The sequence below is a fragment of the Cyrtonyx montezumae genome, unplaced genomic scaffold (genome assembly GCF_038088225.1).
Source record: "Cyrtonyx montezumae isolate F1298 unplaced genomic scaffold, pur_monq_1.0 scaffold_3, whole genome shotgun sequence".
Lineage (NCBI taxonomy): Eukaryota > Metazoa > Chordata > Aves > Galliformes > Odontophoridae > Cyrtonyx > Cyrtonyx montezumae.
Window position 1 is genome coordinate 7470310 of NW_027072034.1, and position 27396 is coordinate 7497705.

Consider the following 27396-nt stretch of genomic DNA (forward strand, 5'->3'; position numbering starts at 1 on the left):
TTGCTTTGAGTAGAATGCATCATATTCTTTACTTAAGACTGGGAAAATATTCTTTTCCCAAAAGAATTATGCTGCAGGAGAGATAGTTAAGCTTGATTTAAATGTAATGAAGTTCTTTGCCCTGTAGGTTCCTTTCCTGTTTCCTGCCATAGGCTAGATGCATCTAAAACTTGAGTGGTTCGAAGAAACACCTAGATAAAATGGATAGTCCCAAGATTCTTGAACAAATTGTATAGCATGGAATAACACAGGCTTAGGTCTTTTCTGTGCTTTCCTCAACATTTATTTCAGGAATAAATTATTTGTATCAGAAATAGTGTTGCCATCTGAAGCAGATGAGAAGTAATTATCCCCCTGTATTCAGCATAGGCGAGACCGCACCTAGAGTACTGTGTTCAGTTTTGTGCCCCTCACTGCAAGAAAGACATCGAAGCCATGGAGCAAGTCCAGAGAAAGGCAACAAAGCCGATGAGGAGTCTGGAGCACAGGCCTTATGAAGAATGGCTGAGGGAGCTGGGATTGTTCAGTATAGAGAAGAGGAGGCTGAGGGGAGACCTTATTGCTCTCTATAACCACCTAAAGGGAGGCTGACCTGGGGGTCAGACTCTTAACTCTTGTAATTAGTGATAGGGCTAGAGGGAATGGCTTCAAGTTGCACCAGGGGAAATTTAGACTGGATGCTAGAAAATACTTCTCTGAAAGAGTGGTCAGGCGCTGGAATGGCTACCCAGGGAGGTGGTGGAGTCACAGACCATGAAGGTTTTCAAGGAATGTTTAGATGTTGTATTGAAGAACACATTTTAGAGAGAACTATTGGTGATAGATGGTTGAACTCAATGACCTTGTAGATCTTTTCTGAACTTGGTGATTCTATGATTCTATGATTCTGTGAATAACTACAAACATACTAACTGGGACTCCTACTGTAACATATTTAATAAAAATGAAAGCAAACACTTTGGAAAGTAGTACATAGTTTGCTACAGAATAAAATGATACTGTTGATTCAGGGTAAGAGTGGGTTAAGGGACTTAAGGATGGTGGAGTTACCATCTAGGATAGAGAGGACAAGACTAATGATGGTTGAGTAAAAACAATATGATGGCTGAATTGTTGTTGATCAAAGACAAAAAACAGCAAAACCATGGCTAGCTGAGAACCAGGTGGAACCAGATTACTTCCTTGAACTACAGTGGGGTGAAAAGTACACAGCGAGGAAGACATACAGCCTTCATCTTCAAGACTCCTGCCCGTGACCACTAGGAGACTCAGTAGATGCTTAACCTAAAGGAATTTGAGGCAGTACCTACTGAAATTGTTTATTGTGCCTGATTGTAATAGTCAGTCCCACTCTTAGGAATTTAATGAATATGCATGCTTTATACTTTTAAATATGTAACTACTTCTCTGTCTGCTTTGTGCATGTTAAGCAGGGCTAGCCCCCTTGCACCCAGTGGGTGTGTGCAACACTGAATAAACATACCTGCTTTATAACCTAACCCTGGGTTATAGAGTTCGTTTCCGCAAATCACTATCATGTTTTAGCTATGATGAGCAGACAGGATTTTGTTCTGCAGTCACATTTTACAGATATCACTTTTAACCTTCAAAAGATTTTCTGTTCTACTTTGACCTTGCAAGAGAGTTTCACACCTATAAATGTAATTTTCATAGATTTTTAGTAGCATGATTTTAGGCATTGTACAATAAGATGTGTAAGGGTTTACAGCTCAAAGAGATTAGGATTGTTGGAGAGTAGATGTAGGAGAAAATCTATACCTAAGCTTTGGGTGAAACAATAACTCAGAATTAAAAAGAGTAGTAAACAGTCAAGAATCATTACATATTTACCCTTATCTATCCCAGTGTCAATTCACTGTAACAATTGTTGTTCTGATATTAGACAGTTACCTTTACTGCTATTTACAGACTATGAAGCTTCTCATTTACTCAAAGTGAGACCCATTCCTGATGGCAGCATCATTTCAGAATTTCAGGAAGACAGGGATCAAAACACTTCACATTTCCTCCAAATTCTGAAAAAAATAAGAACAGTTGCATTTTCTGTAAGATGTTGTTCTCTGGAAGTGTCTTTTTGATTGCAATAGTGTGTGTGGCACAGGCATATATTTGCAGTAAACAACTTTTGTAGTTGATTAGTGCATCAACTCCTGAAAGGCTGTTTTTCACTTTGTCTACTTTGGTGCCATAGACATTGTCCCTTAAACTGAACCGGTATCAGTTCTGGAAAATGTGATACTCAAAACTTCAGTTATTATGTACAAAATCTTGACAGTAGATGTTTTTTCTGAGATGGCAGATTTTAATGCTTTGCCTCAATACTTCAGATTATCCTGCTTTCAAAACTAAGAAGATATAACTTCACAGGAAATGCTGAGAAGGAGAGATACAATGCATTTTCACCTATCCAATTTTCCAATCCATTTGAATTTTTGCAGCTTTGAAGACAGCCTATGTTTATGTTGTGTAGGAAAGGATTTAAATATTATTTAAAATCTATTAGTAACAGTTAGAAAGAATTTTCAGAGTCATAAACATTTGCATAGATTTTTATGGAATACATTTTCAGAGCAGTGTGTGTGGACTTAAACACATACTGGGTAATTTTAATAAATAATGTTAAAAGTATCCACAGTAGGCATAAGCTATACAGACTATTATAAGAAAAACAAACAAACAATAAAGACATTATTAATAGTAAAAAAAATGTGTATACTTAGAAAAACATGAAAATAATCGATGCCTGCAGAAATTCAAGAAGCGTATGCACAATGATCTCAGACATATGTTTTGATTTTTGGGTAGTCCTGTGTGGTTCCAAAAGTTGTACTCAGTGAATATTGTGGGCTCCTTACCTGCTTCTCTTTCTTTTTCTTTTCTTTCTTTTTCTTTTTCTTTTCTATCCTTCCTTCCTTCCTTCCTTCCTTCCTTCCTTCCTTCCTTCCTTCCTTCCTTCCTTCCTTCCTTCCTTCCTTCCTTCCTTCCTTCCTTCCTTCCTTCCTTCCTTCCTTCCTTCCTTCCTTCCTTCCTTCCTTCCTTCCTTCCTTCCTTCCTTCCTTCCTTCCTTCCTTCCTTCCTTCCTTCCTTCCTTCCTTCCTTCCTTCCTTCCTTCCTTCCTTCCTTCCTTCCTTCCTTCCTTCCTTCCTTCCTTCCTTCCTTCCTTCCTTCCTTCCTTCCTTCCTTCCTTCCTTCCTTCCTTCCTTCCTTCCGAATTCCTTCCGAATTCCTTCCTTCCTTCCGAATTCCTTCCTTCCTTCCTTCCTAATTCCTTCCTTCCTTCCTTCCTAATTCCTTCCTTCCTTCCGAATTCCTTCCGAATTCCTTCCTTCCTTCCGAATTCCTTCCAAATTCCTTCCTTCCAAATTCCTTCCTTCCTTCCTATTCCTTCCGAATTCCTTCCTTCCAGTTCCTTCCGAATTCCTTCTGAATTCATTCCTTCTGAATTCCTTCCTTCCTGCCTTCCTTCCTTCCCTTCTTGGTTTCCTGCTTTCCTTTTCTTTCTTCCTCTCCATTAATCAAGTTCAAATATCCTTTTCTCATGGTTATTTTATATCTAAACAGTGTTATTATTAAAACATGATGTTTAAATGACATTTACTATCCTAGCTTGGATGACTAACAGTGTAAACTACACAGTTGTGTTTTTGTGCTAATGTAGCTGTAGTCATAATTCTTTTTTTGATTCTCAACTACAACAGCAGATGTTTTATATCTAGTTTAATGCAGATACTTCCTAGAAGTTAACTGAATAAGTGTAAATCTGAGTAATGAATATACCAGTAAACATTATGCCCCCAATGATATGAAAAAAACTCTACATAGAATCATAGATTGAATCAATAATCATAGAATCTTAGCATCATAGAATTGTTTGGTGGTGTAGAGTAGGCCTATTTACTTCTTGGAATCAATGAATCATCTGTATAAAATATTTATTACACCTTTCAGGGTGCCAAAGCAGTGATTACTATGTGCAACTGCTACTTGATAAATAAATAAATAAATAAAGCAACCTCAAACCCAGTAGGAAATATCTGCTTTCATTATTAGAGGAAAAAAACAAAAACTATGGGGCTAATCATGTTCGTCTTTTCATTAGGTATCATCTATCTGATAAATATTCAACTACTGCATGAAAATCCTTCATTAATCTTCATTTATATTTGAGTATTAGTCGATCTATCATGATCACTTCAAGGAAAATGTTTGCAATAAACGAATTCTCTAGGCATATGATGTTGATTAGCTTAGAACCACTTCCTATGGATACTCAAACCTATGGTAGGTATCATCATTCAGTGAAGTCCACTGCAGTTACTTATATATATGAATCAAAAAGGGGAATTACATATAATGAAAGTAAGCCAATATAGGTAAATATTTCAAATAATAAAACTAATTTTGGGAGGGGTTTATCCTGCAGTTACTTTATAAGACATACTGAAAGACTCGAGATGAGTTTAAATGTCAGCTGATAGCATCCTGGGCTTCTCTCGTCAGTTCCACAGAAAACTGAATGAGGTAAAAATAAACAAACAGGTTCATGATATGGTTTTGAACTGCTTAGTGTGATCCAGCATGCTTATATTGCCTGCTAAATCAGATTCCTATTGTCTGTATGGGACTCAGTCAGGAGGAAGAAATGGACAGGTAATGTTCATTAAACACTAGACATCAGTAGGACTTTTCTGATTTTTCTAGGAGATAATATGCAGGCTAGACAAAGCACAGATTTTCTCTTAAGTAGTCAAATGTCTAAGTTCTTACTTCAAATACAGGAAAAATGGGTTCAGAATCATTATTTTACAGAACATACAAAAGATTTCAGTTGCAAACTACTGTAAGTGTGAATTTATTATCCTCGTTGGAATAGTTTTGCTTTGTGTAGCTAATTAAATATTTACAGAAACAGAAAGTGCAAAAATACCTTTATGGGTTATTTGGGAGAAGAAAATTACAGGACAAGTTCTTTAACATAGAATGAAGCAGATTTGGGTCAGTGAACCCATCTAATAAGAATATGCTTTAAACTTGAGTTAAAGAATGTAAGACACTTTTGAGGTTTATCATCATAAACTAATCTAATGTTGATGATTTTTTCAGTGCAAAAAAAAGAGCATAAGACTTTTTTTTATTTAATTGGGTAAAAAACTTTTGTTTGAATTTTTAAAATGGTTAAATTTGGTTATTTCATTGAGGCTATTTTATTGAGTCTAAAAAAGAAAAAATATATATTCTTATGAATATTGACCTGTTTAGTCATAAGACTATTAACATTTCTATATAGTTATTAGATAACAAGGAACTGTGAAAATAAAAGTTCAAGAATAAATCTTCATCTAACAGCATGCGAGACTACACAGAATTCTAATGCTGAAGAGAAGTCTGAATGAGAACATTGACAGCCTATATAATTTCAGTTACCAATTCTGTTTGAATATAATGATACTTTTCAGAACTCAGAACCAGACAACAGAGGATGAGTCAGAAATTCAAATACATTAACTTACATTAAATGTCACAAAAGGAAAAAAAAAAAAAAGAAATGGAAATTAGAAAGAGATGACCAGGAACAAGAGAATCACTGTAGCATCACCAATACAGATGAAGAAACTTCAAAAGATACTGCACTGAGGTTCGTTTGTTGACTGTTAATTCTCTCTCTGATGGAAATCTTATGTGAACAGATTTTGCTTTGATATTTCAGAAGTTCTAGTTCTTTTCCCAGTAGAGTCAAAAGCTGTGTGTAAAGAGAGGAAAAGGTGTTGGAAAATAAACTTTGTAAATATTTTCGAAACATCAAAGCACTCTTTGATTTGGGTTTAACTTCAAATGAGGGGTGATTTCTTTTTTCAAGTAGCTGATTGTATTCTCAATTTTCAAGGAGGTTACTGGAACTGAAGCTGAAAATTTTAGGTTTCTCTAGTTTAAAGCATTATGAAAGATATCCCTGCTACCTAAATCAACAAGGATATTAGCAGTAACATACCCACAGCAGAAAACAGGCAAGTTTATCTCATCAAGATGGTTAACAGATGGAATCATTCTTGTATGTGAGCTAACCTATTCAAATACGCATGTATCTGTGCATTATCTCTCAGGCTTCAAAACAGTTTTAACAATATTCTTCAATCTAGGATTAGATTTCCATGCCAGTAGTGTTTTTTTCCAGGTCATTTTTGTTACATCAGACAAAGAGGTATTTCAAAACTGAGAAAAATTCCCCTTACAGAAGAGATGTTTTTCTTCACAGTAACTAAGGAATATTGCCATAGGAACCAGAATTGTTTGAGCTGGCAGAGATCATCTCATTCCAAATCCTCCTATAGCAGGCACGCTTTCCATTAGACTGGGTTGCTCAAAGCTCCATTCAACCTGGCCATGAACACTTCTAGGGATGAGACATCCACAACTTGCTGGACAATCTATTCAAGTACCTCATCACTCCCATTGTCAAGAATGTTTCTCTTATATCTAATCTAATCTGCACTTTAAGACCTTTTCCCCCATCCGATCACTACACTCCCTATTAAAATCTCTGTCTAGCTCTTGTAGTCCTCCTTATAGTGGAAGGCCTCCATAAGGACTCCCTAGAGCCTTATCTTCTCCAGGTTGAACAACTCCAACTCTCAGCCTGTCTTCAGAGGAAAGGTGCTCCAGCCCTATGATCATCCTTGTGGCCCTCCTTTGGTCTCTCTAACAGGTCTATGTCTTTTTTCACTTGAGACCCCAGAGCTGAATGCAATACTCCATATAGGCCTTGTGAGAAAGGAGTAGAGGGGGAGAATTACCTGTATCTGTTGGCCATATTTCATTTGATTTAGCCCAGGATTTGACTGGCTTTCTGGACTACAAGCAGACAATGCCAGCTCATGTTTAGTTTTTTATCCCCCAATATCCCTAAGTCCTTCCCTGCAAGGCAGCTCTCAGTCTGTTCAGCACTCAGTCTGTAATTCTGCTTCAGTTTGTCCAGATCCAAGTATACCACCCTGCACTTGGCCTTATTGAACTTTGTGAGGATCACCTGGGTCCACCACTCAAGGCTGCTCAGATCCCTCTCAAGAGCATTCCTTTCCTTCAATGTATCAGCAGCACCACACAGTCTGGTGTCATTCATAGGCTTGCTCAAGGAGCACTCAGTTCTTCTGTCCATGTTACTCACAGAGCTGTTAAGTAGCACTGGTCCAATACCAGCCCCTGAGAAACAATGCTTGTCACTGGTTTCCACTTGAATGTCAATCTGTTGACCATCATTCTATGAAAGTGATTATCCATCAAGTTCATTAGCCACTGAGTGGGTATAATGCAAACATACTAGCATGTCTGCATTAGGCTTACTGATCCTGATGAAAATATGCGGAGACAAACTTATAATCATCAGTGTAATAAAACATTACTGGGGCTGGCCAGCTAATATAGTCTTCAGCAAGTCCTCGTTTCCAGGCGCAGCTGACTGGTATAGTGTTCAAGAAATGTTTAGATGCTGTACTGTTTAGGTGCTGTACTGCCCACTGAACTTGGTTCACTGGGAAATATTGGTGATAATTGGATGGTTGGACTGGATGGTCTTAGACTTCTTTTCCAACCTTGGTGATTCTATGATTCTGTGATTCTAGTGTCTGCCCTGAGGTTTCACCCAGCAGTCATTGGTGTCAGCAGGCTAATAAGATGTCCACACAACACCTTAGCACCACAGTCATATATATAACAGTGGGAGATAATAAAGCATTCCACATCTGTACTGTATTCTACAAACAAGTTTATTTGCCCTACTTGCATAGTTGTCCATTTTCAAGGAGAAATAATATAGGATTTTTAGTTTAAATTAACTGTAATACAATAGATTTTCAATATATTAACTATTTTATTATAGATAAGCAAATTTTGAGACTGGATTATAATTTCCAAATTTGGCTTATTTTCTGCTTCTAAATTCTAATTTATATAGTTTGAAAGTCATCCCTTTAATTTATTTATTTTCCCTCTTCAGGAATACAATTGTTTTTGTTTATATTATTGCTAATTTGGCAATATCTTCAAGGCAGGTTTTTTTATAAGGTCTTAAATAAAAAAGTTGTTTTTTTGCTTATCTTTTGTATATAATCTGTTTTATATTCTTATGTAAATAAAAAGAAAACTAAAATAGAAGTAATAAAAAGAACAAAAAAAGGAAAATTGCAATCTAATGAGAATAAGAGATACGTATACATTTTTTTTCCTTATTAATTTAGGAGAAATAAATTTCATTTACATTTCTATATCTGTAAGTCACTGAAATAATTGTTTTCATAAGCACTCTAACATTTTTGAGAGTATTTCTTAATTTTGTTATAAAATATATTTTCTGACTAAAAGAAAAAATCAACAAGGTGTGAAAGATGGACGCAAAAAAAATCCTTTTCTTAAACTATTTAATCTGTCAAATGAGAAAAAATGGGAAAAGCTTATTAAAGAGACATATTGGTTTAAAATGTATCAGGTTGTTAAAAAGCTGCTGATGAACAGATACATCTCTTCTATCGACAAACTAACCATTTTTTCTATCTAAGATTATTTCTGGTTATCCTCAAGTTAAAAAAAACTGTCTCATAGAAGCATAAGATTAAAGTGAGGACTAAATGCTGCATTTCATATGCTTTTCACCTAGATTTTGGAAAGAAATTTCACACCTTGTTCTGTGACTTACTAATACCTATACTCCCAGAGAGTCTGGTAACAGCATGACCCACAGTGAGGTGAAAAGATAGCTGAACTAGCATACCTGCCATAAGCAGCAAATTTGTAACAGCACTGAGTTCAGCATGAGATAATTCTTTCTAGGAATATCATCACAATAGTCAGTTTTCCATTACTAATGCATATTGAGGTTTAGCAGAGACTAGAAAACACCAGGTAAGGCATGCTTTCCACCTTCACTCAACCTGCTCAGAACCAGCCTCATACTCAGCTCACTTGGCTCCACAAAATATCCTATGTTGTCCAGTGGAAGGTGTCAGACTGGGTCCGAAGTAGTCTTCCTGTTACACAGCATAGACTTCAAGCCTTCTAGATATGCTGTACTGAACTGAAACAACTGAGACAGCTCGAGATCACTGTCAGCACAACATGGAAGCAATTATAGAACATCAGGACAAAAGATGGATGCCATTGTTCTCATGTGTCTTGGCCCAGTTCTGGGCTCCTAAGTTCCAAAGACAGGGATCTTCTAGAAAGGGTGACAGAGGTTGACAAAGATGATTAAGGTCCTGGAGCATCTCCCATATGGGAAAAGTCTGAAAGTCCTGAGACTATTTAGTCTGGGGAAGAAATTGGATCTCATAACTGTTTCAAAATATTTAAAGTGCAGAAGTGAGGTTCATGGGGGTGGAATCTTCAGTGGCATGCAGCAAGTGAAAAAGAGGCAAGGAGCATAAACTGCATCACAAGACATTCTATACTTATACAATGAAAAACATATTTTCTGTCAGAGTGATGGAACACTGCAATAGGCTGCCCAGAGAAATTCCACTCCTTCTCTTTCTCTGGAGATATTCAAGATGCATCTGGACACCTACCTGTGCAATCTGCTATAAGGAATCTGCATTAGCAGGAGACTTGGACTCCATGATCTCTAGAGGTCCCCCCCAAACTTTAAACTTCTGCGATTTTGTGATATTAAGTGGAACAGTAGCTTCAGAATGGTTAAGTTTATAACATCAAAGCAAAACCAATCTTTTTGTAAACTCTTCAGCATCTGTGGCACTGAAGTAAAAAATGTCAGATCATTCTGTCATTTGGATAATCATATACACAAGGAGGAGTACACAAATAAGCAGTTAATTGGTTAAAAAAAACTTACTAATTTACCCAAAGGCCAGTTTATCATTCAAGAACCTCAGCTAAGGGTCTATATGAGAGGTTTGTAAATAAGGGCATAAAGTATTCACCATTACAAAATACCTGAGCAAAGTAAGAGAAATGCTTTGTAGAGAGTTTCAGGCATTTTTCACGTGTCTGTTCTGTTGGAAATAAAAATTAACGATTTTGTTTGGGAGGGAAGGAACAGGAAGACAAAAGGGAGAAGAAAAAAGGGTTAATTTCAATTCATCTTCTATTTCGAACAGAAAAAAATTAGGCCTCAAACTTCTAAATTAGTAAGAGAACATTATTTTATAAGTAGAATAACATTTCCTGCCCACATCTGCTATTTTGTAAATATCATGTTATTATATCTTTTTAAATTACGAAGACTGTCTGAGAAAAATGATGAAGGATTTGAGAATTTTCTGACACCTATGAAACGTTAAAAACTGGATTTCTCTTATTAATACTATGTCATATGATTTGTAATATCCTTTTGATCACTTGGAGTCAGCTGTTCACACCCCCAGTTTGCTTGCTGCAGGAACAGAGTGCAAGCACTGTATGCAGTTGTTGAAAACTTATGTATTATAAAAGTGTGTCAGTAACTAATCCAAAACTCAGCACTATGTGGGCTACTCTGAAGAAAATTGACATCCCTGTCAGACCCACTACAGTAACTGAAGGAAATTCTGTCAAATAATGGTAACACATTAAGAAATAAAATAATAATAATAATAGTAATGTAATACTTTCAACTATAGCAGCTTCCATATATTCATATCTCTATTTAAATAATGTGTATTTTTTACATGATTACAAAAGGAAATAGTAGCATCAGTTTCATATGCTTAGTAATTATTATCATTCCTATTATTAATATTATTATTAGCAGTATTTGACAGAGATCATAAAAGTGTTTCACTTTTGAAATTATAACAGGTGACTACAAGCTGAAAATTTAAAAGCTTTGTGCAAAAGGAGACCACGTCTAATAAAGCCAGCGTGTACTGGCTGTCTAAAATTCTGTGCATGGCTGCCTAGCAAATAGCCCCCAAGGGACTTGAATGAAGTCGAAAGAAAGTAAACAACCAGAATTACATCTGAAAGACTAAGTTCATGGTCTGTCCTTAATTCACCCAATTGACACTGCAGAACTTTTCTGTGTCTGTAACAGTGTTTAGAAGGATGGAGTTCTAGTAGGTAAGTTAAAAGAAAAGTTAACGTGAACATCTTTCACATCTCTGTTTTGGAAGACTATGAAAACTCTGAAATACTTTTTATTCAAGGACAAAAGAGCATTTTAGCTATTAAAAGATTGAGCTTCAAAATATGCAAATAGCTCAGAAAATAATGCTTTCTATTTATTTCTAAGGAAACTACAACAGATATAAAGAGCACAATGAATTTTCATAAACAAGAGCCTCCACGCACATTTCTAAAACTCTGTACGAGCAGAGATCCACTGTTGCTGTCATCATTGATGAGAAGAACCACCCACTGCCTCACTGGGATCACACCCACTGCCTCACTGGGCTCACACCCACTGTTTGGACTCCATAAACATTCAGCAAGCATCAATTAATATCAATGGGTAATATTTTTTCCTCAAGGAGGAGTGCAGTTCCACACCTTTTGATCATACATGCTTCAATGGCAGACATCATTTTGTCAGACTGCCCCTCTGCTGCAATCTATCAAATGGCAATAACATTTAAGACAGTATTGGCTGGAAGGTTCAGCTTTTTCTGTCATGCCACCGACATCCACCTCTGAAGTCAGAAGCTAACTTAATAAAATAAGAGACATTACTTTTGGAGCAGCCGTTGTATATCTGAGTGAGGTATTTATCATTCTGTTAGAAATTGACTGAAAACCCCAAAGAATTCTCACTATTACTAAATTTACATGCCTAACTCTTGGTCAGATTTATTCCTATATATCCTGTTCAATTTAAACTGAAGTGCTCTTGAAACTTAAACTATTGGATTTTTATTACTTCTGTCAGATGTGCACTCTGAAATGCATATCCAAACATGATGCAGTGTGGCCATCAACTGCTTTTTCTTATTAAATCAAGCCTCTCAGTCACTACCACCTAGTGAGTTAGTACAAAGGGGGGGAAAAAAAAGCAAAAACATAAACAAACCCATAGTGGTTTTCCTTACTTAGGTCCTGTGCTTACAGACAAGAATTCAGAAATCTGAGACACTTTTAGACTAAAATTTTTTTCCAGACCAGGTTTCATACCTGTGTTATTAGATTTTGAGATCCAAGTTAGGTCTTTCTGTGCCCTATGGGCATTTAATCTTCAGTTATTTAAATTTATCCCAATTAGTGACAAAATGAAAATCTCTCAAGCAAAATGTTAATGAACCTGGGATTTATCTGTAGCTTTACACTGAGGTCTCCCCACAGAGGTGTGTGATATCTTTTTATATTCATGGAGCTCCTTGGGAGGATCTTGGAGAATACCCAAAGGCACACACAGGCTCATGCCAAAGCTTGCACACTTGTGAGCATGCATCCGTGGAACTTCCCTTTGCATTTTTGTAGCAGCAGCTGCAGCTTATGTAATTCTTGAGCAGGCTTCAGGCCTCTTTCCATGAGAAGGCTGCCCACTGTCTAGACTTGTATTATTAATGATGAAACCCATTTTCAGTGTCATTTTATGAAGCAGCTACACTAGCACTTTGATTCTTACTGTTGGGCATTGTTTCAGAGCTGACATATAAAAGTGATGCCGTTCTAAGACAGCATGGATTGGATCTAGTTTTTATACAAAAAGGCAATTCTGATCTGATTTTTGGACTTTCAAATGGCACTGGCCTTCTTAGATGTGGAGAAAGTTTTTGTCCTGATGCTAGCTTTCAGCCTTGAGCAAGTTTTATAAGACTTGACCATGAAAAAGCAATCAGTGGTAGTCTGATAATTATAGCAATGTTAGAATGTACTGTTGTGACATGCCTTTGTAGTGATGATATTCAAGTATCCCCTACAGTAAATTCCACTTTTCATAAATAGTGGACATTTGGGGATAATTACTGCAAAGCACTTAGCGCCTCAAGGCTCACTTCTTTTGTGAATGGAACAAACAGCAAAAAGAATGCAGAGAACAGCCACATATTGCTCATAAGTCTCTGCTTTTCCCAAATGGTTTCATTCCAACTTCTTCTTAAAAAACACTTGAAAAGACTTCTTACCCTTTATGAATCCAAAAGATCACTAAACAATCACTGCTTTTCTTGTTTGAGCAGCATACTAATTTCAGTTCTGTATTTTGTAATTCTGTTTAAATTTTCTGGGGCACTTTCCAACAGAGACAGAGGGTTTTCTTCTATGATTTTCACCTTTCAGTTTTTATTCTAATAGAATGGACAAGTAAAGATTTGGAAGCACCGAAGTGTTAACTTTGTACAGTACTATTAATTTAGCTGAATATGTCTGTTTTCATGATTTACATTTCAAAAATAAAAGTGAATAATCTTTGCAGGAACTAACAGCTTGTACACAAATGTTCCCAACACAAAATTTACCCCTTTAAAATGCATACAATTTTAAGACTGTATTTTTAAAATTTCCTGCTTTCTAAAATCATCTGTAATGTATTTCTCTATCAAATGTTGCTGATGAATACTTTTCATTTTTCATCACTTTTTGCCTCCTTATCATCTTGATATTCACTGAAAAAATTGCCCTTTGAAAGATGATTTTTTTAACTGGGAGGACAGAATGGTAATTTTATATTTACCTACCTTTTTCTTGTGTTAATTGGTGGGGACAAATGCATCTCTAAAATAATACAGAACTACGAGCACTTTTCACAGATCTGAAAAAGCCTCACTTTTAAGGCAGAAGAAAGACAAACTTTATTTTTAGTAAAATGTTCTAGCAAATACAGCACAACTTTCTCTCTTCTATTTTACACGTAGATTTGGATTCAGTTTCTTCCTTTACTTCAAATAACTCGATATCATTACCTCAATTTCTAGTGATATGAAATCTTGAGAGATATGTATATACACATATATATATATATATGCATGTTATGGAGAAAGATCTAAGGAATGAGATACAGAAAAGAGAGGTGTAATCTATTTTTATCCATGCACTGAACAGAAAGAAACTTCAAGAATAATTTCAATGGCAGGACAGTCTTCAAGTTCATTCCCTATATATTGCTCTTTGACCAAGCAGACATTCAAAAGAAAATAATTTCTAGAAAAATATCATAAACATAGTTAACATTAGTTTCTTTTGTAACCTGAAAAAAATACTTCATAAGTCAAAAGCATTCCATCTTAATGTACTTAAGATTAATATTGTTTGTGCAATGCATACTTAAATATGTTGTGCACTCTCCATGTCTACTGTCAAAGAACTGAAGCAAAAAAACAGAACAAAACAAAAATTATAATATACTTTCCACAGATAGAGATGGAAACATGTGATTCTTGGAGTAATTGCACAGTATTACTAACATTCTGGTGTGTAAGCATTCCTTCCCATCGGCAGGTTGGTGTTAGTTCAATGATTTGATTTTTTCTTTTGTCAAGTAATATCAAAGTACTCTTTACAGATGACAGTGTCTAACCATAGAAAAAACAGCATCACGGAAAGTAGTATCTAAGGGGACTACAGTCAGTGCAAATTACAGTTTTTACAAGTGATTGCCTATGATGTTGTACAGGAAAATTAAAGATAAAACATTGTAATACTTTTCTAAAATTGAGTATATTTTTAATGTCTATGTAATGAGTTTATTATTAGTCAACAAGAAAATAATCAGTAAAGATCTACTATTATAATGGTAGAATACAGAAAGCAATAATTTTCTTTTCATAGTAAGTTGATAACAAGACTCCATCAAAGCTACTGTCACCATGTACATAAAAAACTCTCTCTCTTCAGGATAAATATTGTTCTACCCTTTATTGACTATTCAGACTGTACAATTGAAGTGAGCTCTTAGATTTGTCACATTATAGCATGATGTAAAATTAATCTGAAATCAATGCAATATCCTCACTGACTTCAAATAACTCTGGATCAATATTTGTCAACATGACACATCTCTGGTTATCTTATATTTGCAATGACAAAAAAGAAAAAAGAAAAAACAATATACTCAAAGCAAAACACAAAAGATGCACATCTGTTTTTCTTCACGCACATGATTGTATTGGCAATATGGATTGGAAAATGGTTTGGTCGCACAGCCTCTTCCCACCATATGACACAAATTGTGCATCGTGCATCAGTAAAGCTGACATAAGTATGGGAAAAGAGAGGGCATTAGTAGAAGTTTTTACTTCCTATTATTTAGATTAAAAGATGAATATTGTCAGATTTTAATTTGACATTAACTACTGTGTCTCATTTATGTCTGAGGTATGGATCTGATACACAATAACTTTAGATAGTTGGGTATTTATGTGGTAACACATAATTTTCATCTTCATTTTTACTAGTAACAGCATGACTGTGAAGACAGGCCTGATTTACAAGCAGATAAGTGAGACAGAATAAGAACCGTAATCTTTCTAATAACACTAGCAAAGTAGGAAAGTGTAACAAACACTGCTTCTCTAAAAGTTATTTTTACTTCAGAGTTCTCATCTCTGTAGATTCTGGGCACCTTATATATATTAATAATTATATACTCATTTGAAAAAAGGGGATATTTTTAGATTATTCGAGCAATTGTGGCAAAGGATCAGGTATATTCAATGTTGAGCAACAATAATTCTATGCACAATATTAATAAAAACTCACTGTCCAAAGAAACAAGAAACGAAAGACTAAATTCAATAATGGTCTCCCAATTTCATATCAGTTTTGAGTGAGTCAATACCACATAGAAAGTTATCTGCAGAGTTTTACATCAGAATCCTTACTCTTTTTCAGGTTACCTTCAGAATAGCTATGTCATCATTCTCATCCTCCATCTCTCTGTTGCTTTAGCCAGAGCTCTATCATTGTCCATTTCTCATTGAGCAGGGGGTAATCCACTGGCAGGAAATCAACAGAATAAATTGAACCGTTTAGGGTACCCACTGAGACAGTTTAGCTAATCTTTTTTTTTTTTTTTTTCCCTGAACAGAAAAAGTGCTGCAGAGTGCATTGACTACGTATTCATCTGCAGTATTTCTTTTTGATCTCTGATAGAACAAAATAGATGCCACTAGTTATATTCTGCATGGTAAAAAGGAGATAGAGCTAATGTATCATGAAAGTGGCTCAGGATGGAATGGCCAATTTTAAAGGAATGGCTGTCACATGTTGCAGATGTATTGAGAATTCAGACAGCAGGAGAGCAAATGATAAGACAATCAGAGCTGCAAGCAAATGGAAGAGAGTAGTCTCATGGCAGGTGTCAATACAAGATGGTTATCCTTGCTGTGGATTCAGCTTACTGTTTTCTTATCTATTTGATAGATGAGAAGGATGGAGAGGATGGAGATACTCTTGAATGTGGCTGCTTCTCCCTCTTCCTTGTTCAAATCTTATGTTGTTTTATCTTATATTCTTTCCAGGTTCATAAAGACCAAAATGGCTTATTCTCTGTATGAAAACTGAATTCTTACTCGAATGGAAGTGTATGAACAACTTAAGTGCCTGAACTGGGGAATAAGTGATATCTGGATAAGCACAGGTCTATTTAACTTCTATACCCTTACCTAACCACCATAAAATATGAAGATTTTCACCGTTTTTTGATAAATATTTCTGAAGTCATAGCAGACTGACAAGAAGCATATATCTAGACTTAAGAAGCATATATCTAGACCGTTTCTTCCACAGTAGGTTGTTGTCCCAGGACAGATATTTTGAGTTTGTATCAGCCACACACATTGTCTCATACAACCTGAGATGCCCTTAATTGTCCAAGCTATCATCCCTACAAGCCTTGCATAGTACAAGACTAAGCAAGCTATGTGCTCCTCTGCAGTATCAGAAGAAAGCACAGGCATTATAATGTTTCTCAAAATACACCATGACCTTATTGCTACTGGACTACTAGACAGAGTTCCTAATTTCTCCATTTGCTTACATAAATGGAAGCATTATATTCAGCTTAGTATAATAATAATATGGGTTATGTTGTCTACACATCATTATAAGGAAGCAGTGCTTTTGGGCAAGACAAAAATCAGCATGGTTAAACTTTCTCTCCATATCTCCACACTTTCCTATGTATTATTATCTCTTCATCACATTTGCTAATACTACCTTTAACAAAATTATCTTGAAGACATTGGGAAATGAAAAAAAGTGATATGTGTATAATCCCAGAGACTTCATATGCTTTCAGAATATGTTGGGAATAGAATGCTACTGGTTACAGTATTCTCCATTTCAATGTGTTGGAATGCCCCTTCTAATGGATCTACAGCTAGGCATATAGATGAAAAAGGATATATTTTAGCAAATAGATGATAGTTATGAGTGTAAATATGCATTCTAGATACACTGATTGCTCTGAAACAAATGTCACCTATTGATTTCACGAGTTATGCATTTTTGCCAGCAGTGAGCATGAGCCTTCATGACATGCTCGTAAAAATCTCCACCAGCAGAGGTGAACAATCATCCCTGTCATTACTGCTGAAATGCACCACCTACCATCTCACTGTGCTCACATCCACGGTTTAGTTTCCATAAACATTCAGCAAGAGTTGATAAAAGTCAGTTGGTGCAATATTTTTTTCTGCATGGAGGAATTCAGTTCCACACCTTTGATTCATATCCACTTCTATGTCAGACATCATTTAGTCAGACTACTCCTCTGCTGTCAACTGTCACGTGGCCGCAAAATGTAATGGAATTATGGTGGGAAGGCTCAATCTCTTGTTCCATACCACCACCATCTGTCTCTCAAGTTGTGGGCTGACATAATAAAATAGGAGGCATTACCTTTGCTGGAGCTCTTTTTTTTTACAAAGAGCAGATTAATTGTTTGACAGGAAGAAGCTTAGATTGTTCTGACTAACTGCACTCTGCATAACACAAGACTCACAAGACAGTTCCTGTTTCTGAGCACCTCAGCTAGCTAGTAGCTGGAAGATTTGTATTTGTCTTTTGTCCAGAACTGAGCTGATGTGGCTTATCCCAGCAAACAGCTCAATACCACATAACCATTTGCTCACTTCCCCACCATGTGAAATGAGGAGAGAATTGGAAGAAAAAAAACTTGTGATATAAGATAAAAATATTTACTAAGACAGAAAAGGAAAATAGAAACAAAAATGTGATGATTATTATCTATCAATCTAAGTATCCACAACACAATTACATATTCAGTGTCAACTAATTCCCAGCTAACAATAGAACTGTTTGCCAACTGATATACCACTGGCAACACAACTTAAAACCTGCTGACTGACACCCAGCAATACCCAAACAGCTACCATCTTCCTCAGTGAAATCCTCACAGCTTTGAAGCCTCCTCATGAGATAGCACATGGTAAGAAATAACCTTTTGGTCAATCCAGGCGAGCTGTCCTTATTCTGCCACTATGCCATAATGGCAATTACTCTTCTCTGGAAAGTGGCCTGGCCAGCCCAAGGCATGCTCCCATCACTCAGCAACAACCAAATGCTATCAGTGTAACATAGCTACAATTAACATTTTAGCATATTAACACTATCTTAGCTGAAACCAGGAAATCTTCAAATACATTCACAAAGAAATTAGAAAAGAGTAAAATCATTAATAAGAACCCAAATGTCTGAAGTAGGTCAAGACTTTGTCTTCTAATCTGATAAATCACACTCAGTGTTAAATTTCATTACTGTTTCAGGATACATTTTCTGCCGAAAGAAATCTTTGTGAAGTAGAAATATTATTTTGCATAAATTAAAAAAAAATTTAAAAAAACCTTGAAAAAGATAAATCTTTTGTCTTTTTGTCACGACTGAATAGGATTTTTTTCTTTTTAAAAGTACATTTTATCATTTTGAGTTTACTTTGTCTGAGATCCCAGAAACTTAATTAATTCCTCTTTTAACGTTCAAATGAATGATTATATTACTAATTAATGAAAATTATTAGATTCCAGATTGGTATCTAAAATCATCAAGTTTATAACATGATCTTAATACCTGAATATTTAGAAATGAGTATCCAGCCATAAACCCCTACTGGTAATTAATTAAGTCAAGTCAGAAAGAAACTTAGACCTTCTCTATTCTTCACCATCTTCCAGAGTACTTATCCCTTTGCATTATTATTTAGGAAGCCAATGGCATCCCAGGTATCTTGATAATTTATTTGAAGTTAAGAATACAAATCAAGCCATACATTTTTTGGCGCCACTAAGCCAGCACACAGTATTTATAAAATTCTGGAATTACAATTTATACATACTCTAGACTAAAATATATTCCTTCAATGTGATTGCTTTCCTAACAAACTAAACTGAAGATTTGAGCAGCTACTTTCATCTCACAATGAAAACTAATGTCATTTGTTTCACATACATTCGAAAAATTTAAGTGCAATTTAAATAACTGAAAAACTTCCAAAATAAAAGAATTATGATTTCAGTATAATTTTCAAAATAAGCATAAGTTAAAATTGTTGACCTAGAGCAGTTATCAAGGTACGTGATCTCTTGAGGATTTCAGGCTTACCACTTATTCTGAGAAGGCAAAGATTTCATAAACATTTAATGAATTAGCTTGTTTATCTAATTTAATAAAACAGTAAACAAATCCAAAAGCAACCATTTATCAACATTTAAGTATTTTGTGTATAAAAGTTTATCATGAGGTATCTTTTAATGATGAACAAAAGTAAGAAAGAAATATAATTGATAGAACTTGTGTATCTAAATATATTGATACAGAATTCTTCAGAATCTTTCAGTGGTCTACAGGCTGTTTTGGCCTTGTTCTGTTACTAATGGGGCTGGGGGACCCATGGACCCACACCCTGGGAAAGGTAAAAGAGGAAAAGGGGAAAGAGTAGGGAGGTGTGCCTGAAAACAAAAGAGGCAACAAGATGAGGAAAAATAATTTTCTACATAATGGAATGCAAAATAACACAAATAAATTGAAACTGAAGCTAATAAATCAAATAAAATGAGAGAGAATGAGTGTCTGAAACCAAAGGTTTACTCTAATGCTAAAGATGAGATGGCTTGGGAGCATACACGCAGATGAGCAGCAAGGGAAAAGAGAGAGTCTCATGACTTGCACATAAAGTAACACAAAGTCATCTGGGGTATGTAGTTCTGAGACAGGTATACCCAGAAGTATTGATGATCCACAGAACTGAAGCATTAATTCTTTAACTCCCAGTACACTACATGTTGTTATGTTGTGTAATACCAATAACAGAAATCATAAACCATGACAGGTCAGTAGTGTAGAAGTTTGAAAGGACAACATGGTAAGGAATCAATAGTTAACTTCTACTAGAGTTCAAGCAACTTATTTCTTCTTTCTTCTGAAAAAGATTGCCCTCTTCCTTTTTGGTATATTTTAATTAGTTTGCACTTACTTTTGTGTACAGGCTGTTGTCTTTTTCTCTATCCATAAATTGGACATTCAGTGATTTTTATTAAAAGCTCTTTCTTATTCTAATAATAATGTTATCTGAGTTTGTAATTGATATATACATTGACTTTTCAGCAAGATTTGTCAGCATTTATAACTGCTAGCAAAACAGACAAAAGATAATGTAGTACTTGCTTGTATATGATTTAAAAGGATAGACAAATATGAAAGGGTCAAGAGCTTGCTTTAAATTCACTTACATTCAGAAAACTTCACTGAGTTTTCTGAGCTTTGTAAATCTCCAAGTTCTGCAAACATTGCATCTGGAAAATTTATGAGAACAGATTTTTCTCTCAATACCAAACAGTTTTGGAATTAGTGAAAGCAGTTTTTGTTTTTGTTGTTTGCTTGCTTTTTTTTAGTTTAGTTTAGAGCTAGTTTTCCTGGATAGATTAAGAAGTGTAGAGGAAAGAAAATGAATAATACTAAGAACAACAAATTAAATATTATGGAGCTTGTGAAAAGACTTACTTTAAGTCTAAGACATGCTATCTTTTGGTCCTCAATATATAAAGTAACAGCTATGTGCATCCCTTCTGGTTATATTTGAAATTACATATTTCAAATATCTAAGAATATCCATTAATTCTTGTAAACCTGATGTCAGTAAAAAAATTGCTATTGCTTTCAGTGCAAACAGGTTGAATCATCACTGATGTAGTTTCATATATATAATTTCAGGTTTCTTACATTTCAAGAATTATTTCATTCTGTGAAGTAATCAAGAATCCAATGAATGCTATATCAAATAAAAGAGATAGTCCAGAAAGTATTCTGTTAAAACATAAGAAATAAATCTGCCCTTTTTCACTTCTTTGATGATATCCTGTATAAATAGGAGAAAATCACAGAAAGCTGACTCACTTTATTTAACATTAAATACCTTATGCCTGACAATTGCTTAGTCAATTGCAATGTACAGATACTTCCAAAGTTAATTCTCTTCTTCAGCTGTCTCAGATAGCAAAGATGATATCACCATCTGGAGGGACTTTCATTACCCTATTTATTATTAACATTGATAAGCTTTGATTGAAAGGACCCTAATTTTACTTTCTCCATGACTTAGTGCCCTTTTCTTTAAAGTCCAAGAAAGTAACCCTTCCTCCAGACGCTCTTGCTGGAAACATTAATGCTCCTTATGATTCTGGCTTTATTATGCTTGTTGCTGTGTAATTATCATCATTACTACTAGTGATTATTTTCCCAATTGTTTAAAATATAAATGTTCGATACACTAATAGAGAAAACTTCAAGAAGCTGTTACATGCTACAATGAAAGGGAAGAGAATGAGTCTCAGAAGATAACAAACAAAATGTCTGTTACTGATTTTGTCTCTTTTCCAAGTTCAGCAAGACTATGTACTTTGTTAATGACATCTTAGAAATCCTGTGTGTTCAAACAGTTTCCACATCATGTTTTATAAGTCTGACAAGCTGTCACTACTAACCTACATCCTTCAAGATATCACTTTGTCTTCCCTAATGGAAATAGTCCTTATTTCAATCCATTCCTTCTTTTTCTTCTGAACACATTCCAATGTTTAATGCGTACAAAATTGTTTAAAGCCCATCTCCTTGCAACTACGAGTAAATTCAATTATTCTTGTCAGTTCTTTCCTCCTCCTTGTCTTCTTTGCAATAAATAAATGTAGTTTGAATCACAGGTACATTTTCTGTGAGAACAAAAGTATAAAAAGCAAATAACAGCAAAAAAAACCAAACAACTCAACACCTGTTTAACTTTTCCCCGAAGTATGGCACTTGGAAAAAATCATTTTATGAAAAATTATATACAAGAACATTTTGTTATATACGCTTTTGGGAAAATGAAAGCTGGTTGAAGCAGTTCACCACACAAGGCTCCTAACAGGTGGGTTTGTGTTGATCTGTTTCACATTGAAACATTCAAATTTTTCGAAGGCATTGATCTAAGCTATTTATGTTAGCCGCATATCATATAATAAAGTGATACCTGCTTCATATTAAAGTTAATACTGTACGAAATTTGCCTTTGTTCTTTTCAATTTTCTATTCATTTTTATGAAGGCTCATGAGAATTGAGATTCTAGTCCAAATAAGAAGAATTATAGAAAAGGAGAAAGCGCAGTTATGGTTCAAAAATGCTTTTTACTTCAATTAAAAGAGATCAATTACCTCAATCCACTATGAATTTTTAAAGATATTTTATGAGTGTTATCTTTGTCTATGCAAAATAAATTTTGCTTTGTCCTGAATCTTGAATACTATTATTACAAGCAGGAAGAGGAAAAAGAACTTAAGTATCTACATTATACTTTATTCAGAATATCCTGGATACATTCTTTCAAGGGAGATCATCAAATATATTTTATTATTATATTTACCTATTTGTATAAAATCTATTTCTATTTATTATATTGAATTTATTTATCAATCAGTGAGCATCAGATAAGGGACATTTGTAAACTTGTTATAATATAGAGACTCCTAACAGCTTTATGCTGGTATAGTGAACAGCAATGATACTTTTGACTTTCTTGGCTAATTCTGAGGTCTGCTTTCAGAGTGTCTCACATTTGGAGTAGCATCTGATATATAGCATCAAATTTATCATCATATCGCATTAGTATCTCAAAGTCAATATCAGGCTCAAGAGTGCATTTTTTTTAATGTGCCAGCATAGAAAAATGCAATCTCAAAACATGGAGTTTTAAAATAATCTTTTTTTGTATTTCTCACTGAGAATGCCCTAGAAAGGCTCAACTACAGAAACTACTCAGCTGTATCTTGTCTAGATTGTGCTGTTTTCCAAAGACACTCCTTTCTGTCAATCCTACTATAGTTATATGATAGTTACCAGAATGCAATCACCTTCAGTCTTTGTTTTTCCTACTAATCATTTAAGAAAAAACAGATGTGTTTTTAGTTTCTGATTTTACTGCTCTTTTTTGAAAATAAATTCGGAAGACTGACAAAACTTGTCTGACAACAAAAAACAGTATGAAAAAATGAATTATTATTATTATTTCATCAGCTATGTTCACATTTGTGATTATGAATTCAATCGTACTGTACATATTTTTATCTCTTTGTCTGCTCTTACCACAGTGTGTCTTGACATAGGGAATTTTCCACATCTTCAAAAAAGTTTATTAGGAAATATAATTTATCTAACATAACATTTTTACAAGCTTAATTTCCACAAATGAAATAAGTAGTCTATTTCCAATAGAGATGAACAGTTTTCCCTCTGAAGTGACTTCCCAGTTATTCTGAGTTCCCTACTCCTGATCCACTATCACTTTTGTGGTTCAAACTCTATACAGCTTACAAATTCCTCTCACTCTCATATCTTCAATTCTGCTGAAAGGATAACTCCATAGATAATTGCATCATTGGCAAATGAAAGGTTCTACCAGCTATGCATCCGAAACAGAAAGTCAGTGTAAGTTAGTTAAGAAGTTATTGAAGTAGATTCATCTTCTTTTTCTAGCATAGCTTTTAAAAATTATTTTTTAACATTTAAGATCTTGAGTCTCCATCCATCTTTACCCAGTAGGAAGAAAATTTCTAAAGGACCATTTCATCAAAAATATGTGCAGAAGTAAAGTCAGGTGAATATCTTGTTCAAAATGATTTTTTTTCCTTTTTCCATTATTAAAGTAAAATCAGTGTGTCTGAGTTTTAGATATCTGAATTTAAGTGAGTCCCACTTGCCCATGTGAGTTTTTACTTACTCCTTAGCATACAAATTAAAAGAATGGATAAATAAATCGATGTCTCACTGCAGACAGTAAAAAATGTCCTTTTGTGGAGGTGAGAGCAAATAATCACTCGGGTTCGCTCCTTCTTTTTCTTAACATCAAATACCTCCAGAAGTCTGTAAATGCTACACGAATATTCAGATTAGAAGATTTTCACTGTGTCATCAGTGGAGATTTCCAAATAAGGTCAGCATTATTAAAAGGATACTACTATGGGTCTAATTACTTTTGAAACTTGAGACTCTCTATTGCTCCAATAAATAACATAGCATTGTGAGATCTGCTCTGTTTACCATAATCCTAACAGTGTGATATTTCCATATAGAGTCTTACCTGATTTACTGAAATATACATCAGCATATACATATCTCAGGTTTCTTGTACAAAAATTAAATCCATTTAATATTGGAAATGTAGGTGGAAATGTACTAACTTTATACTAAAATGCCCCTCCTCAGTAGATCTGTATTTTAATGCATATACAGTAGGAATAGTTATTTATGACAAAGAAATACTCCCCACCCCTGTTCTTGCACAGAAGACTAGCACAGGAGTTATTTGTGTTTACACACACATTAGACAACTTGTTCATATTCAGTCTATTTTTAACTTAAGGATTTGGTAAATAAAATGTCTACTGTTACACAAAGCAGTAAATGCTACACATTCTGCTAAATACACCCCATCATGAATTGCTTTTCAATCCAGAATACCTTCTCATAGTTGCTACTCAACCTATTCACTCAAGCGTCTCATCACACTTGGCACAGTCAGCTCTCTCCTTTTGGCAACGAAAGTAACTGTTCATTCCAGTCCCTCTTCAAAGCCCACATTTATCAGTTGGCATCACTAAATTCATCTACAATTTCATGTGTGTATGCCAAACCATGCGTTGACATGCAAACAGAATATTAACTACAGAACAAGCAAACACTTCAGAAAAAAATATAGTTGATATTTTTTGAAGTAACAAAACTACTCCAAATATTCCAAATTAGGCTCCAAACAAAACTGTACTTTTGATATCATTTAACACTGTCGGTCTTTGGCTTTCTTGCAGGGAAAATATTTACTATGATAAGTATTTACCAGTGATGTTTTAAAAATGGTGTAAAAGCATAAATAACTTTTCTGTACTCTGTATACTCCACTATGCTGCTTTCGTTGCTTGAGCAATTTTTAAATAACTTTGAAATAAGTACTGAATTATTATAGTTTGCAGTGAACAAAGTTTCACAGCTTTGATTCCATTACAAAATTTGCAGTTTTTGAATACTGAAGAATAAATAAATTGCATAAGATCATGAAATTATTATTTACATTTCTGTCCTTTTTTTATCCAGTGTTAAAATTGCATATAAGATATCCCTAGCTTAGAAAATTAAGGTAGCTTACAATTGAAGTTCCAAATAGATCAATCAAAAATTAAATCTCTCAGGTCGTTCAGTAGATAAATATTACATATTGTCTTTAGAATTGGCTAAGACGTATCTTCCTAAGTGGGAATTTTTTCTCTGTAAATCTGAGTAAGCCAAAAACCATACAAACAAAATTCTAACACTAAGAAAAATTATTGAGAGGATTCCCACAACTCTGCAATCATGAATGTCATTAACACTAAATGGAAAGTATACTACATAAAAACACCAATGCAAGTCCACAAGTATTTCAAAATTTGGATCTCCCAGTCTATGCAGCTTTGTGATTTGGAATGGACATTGTTTTCATGATGGCTTCCATTTGTCACAGTGTGATTGTTATTTTACTATCACTCTGATATCTCTTGGCTTTGTCTGGTGGTCACGGCTGGCAGATCAAAATTTCCCACTCTAAGTTTCTCATCATAAAACATTGAGATGAAGGCATTATTACCAAGGGATTGAGGGTTGTAACACAGGGCTAGGAGGCAGACAATACAGTGCTAAAAGCCTCCTTTGTGGTTTCAGGAAAATGATTTCATTTTTCTTTCTATAAATACAATGTTCATCTCCCTTGGACTAGTGCCATAAAAAGAAATGAATACATGAAAAAACATTGTTCTAGGTATAGGATTACATGGAAAAGGCAGTACTTCTTAGAAAAACAAAATAATAATAAAGAAATACATATAAACATAAACTGAGAAAAGATAAATTTGTAAGTAAAGGAGAACGGTGAAGTAGTGATCACCAGTTCCATGAATATGAATACATTGTAGAGCATTAGGAAGTGTCATAAAACACGTGATGTGATAATGATCAGCATCATGTCACTCAACTTTTAAATCCTTGAAACTGGGAAGGAAATTAGTAAACTTTAGATATGTTGTACGAAAAGATATCTCAATCCTCGAGAAATATAATTAAAAAAAAAAAGTCAGTATTGCTTATTTTGCTTATGCTTATTATTTTACATTCAATCAGTAAAGAAGATATAATACACCAACAAATGCACTCAAGAATCCATCTAACTTCCAAAGCTTAATGGTATCTTTTTAGCCTTGAATGAGATAATGATTTGAAATTTATATCTATCATACCTTCTAGTTAAAATAACAAAGTCATCTGTAGTGATGAGGATGAAAACCTATTTTTGAAAACTGATATGTTGGAGGTGTTAATGATGTTTACTTAGTTGGAAATAACCCCTGAATTAGCAAAATAATCAGTCAAGAGAAGGATAACCTGAGTTCATTGCCCTTTCTGATTCTCAGGTGATAAGAACTCATCTTCTAGGATTGTCTGAGGTTCTCAAGAAGTATTCAAAAGTTTTTTACTGCTCTAGAGACAATGCTGTAAATCTCAAGGCCAGACTGAATGCTGATGGGCGCATCTTTAAAAGAGTTTTTGTAGCCCTGTGTTCTCAGTCTCCACTTGCAGGTACTGAGTCATCACACTTGTCCCCGTGCTTTGTTTTCCTTATAGCATTTGAATGTTTGAAATACTTATTTCTATTCTATGAACAGCAGTCTTTCCTCAAACAGAAGAACATCTCATTGTGGGTTAAAGACTTTTTCACACTGCTTTACTTTCTATTGTTCTTAGCTGCCAAATGGAGTGGTTATAGGAGTCATAAGGAAAATATTTCCTTCTGCTTTAGCCTACTGGAGTGCTTCATTGTGAAGAAAAAAAAATCACAGTACTACTTGTGTACAAGAAAGCACATAATCCACATATACTGGATGAAACTTAGTAGTGTGAGTAGCACTTGAGTATGCTCAAATTGTTCTGGACTCAATACTACAAGA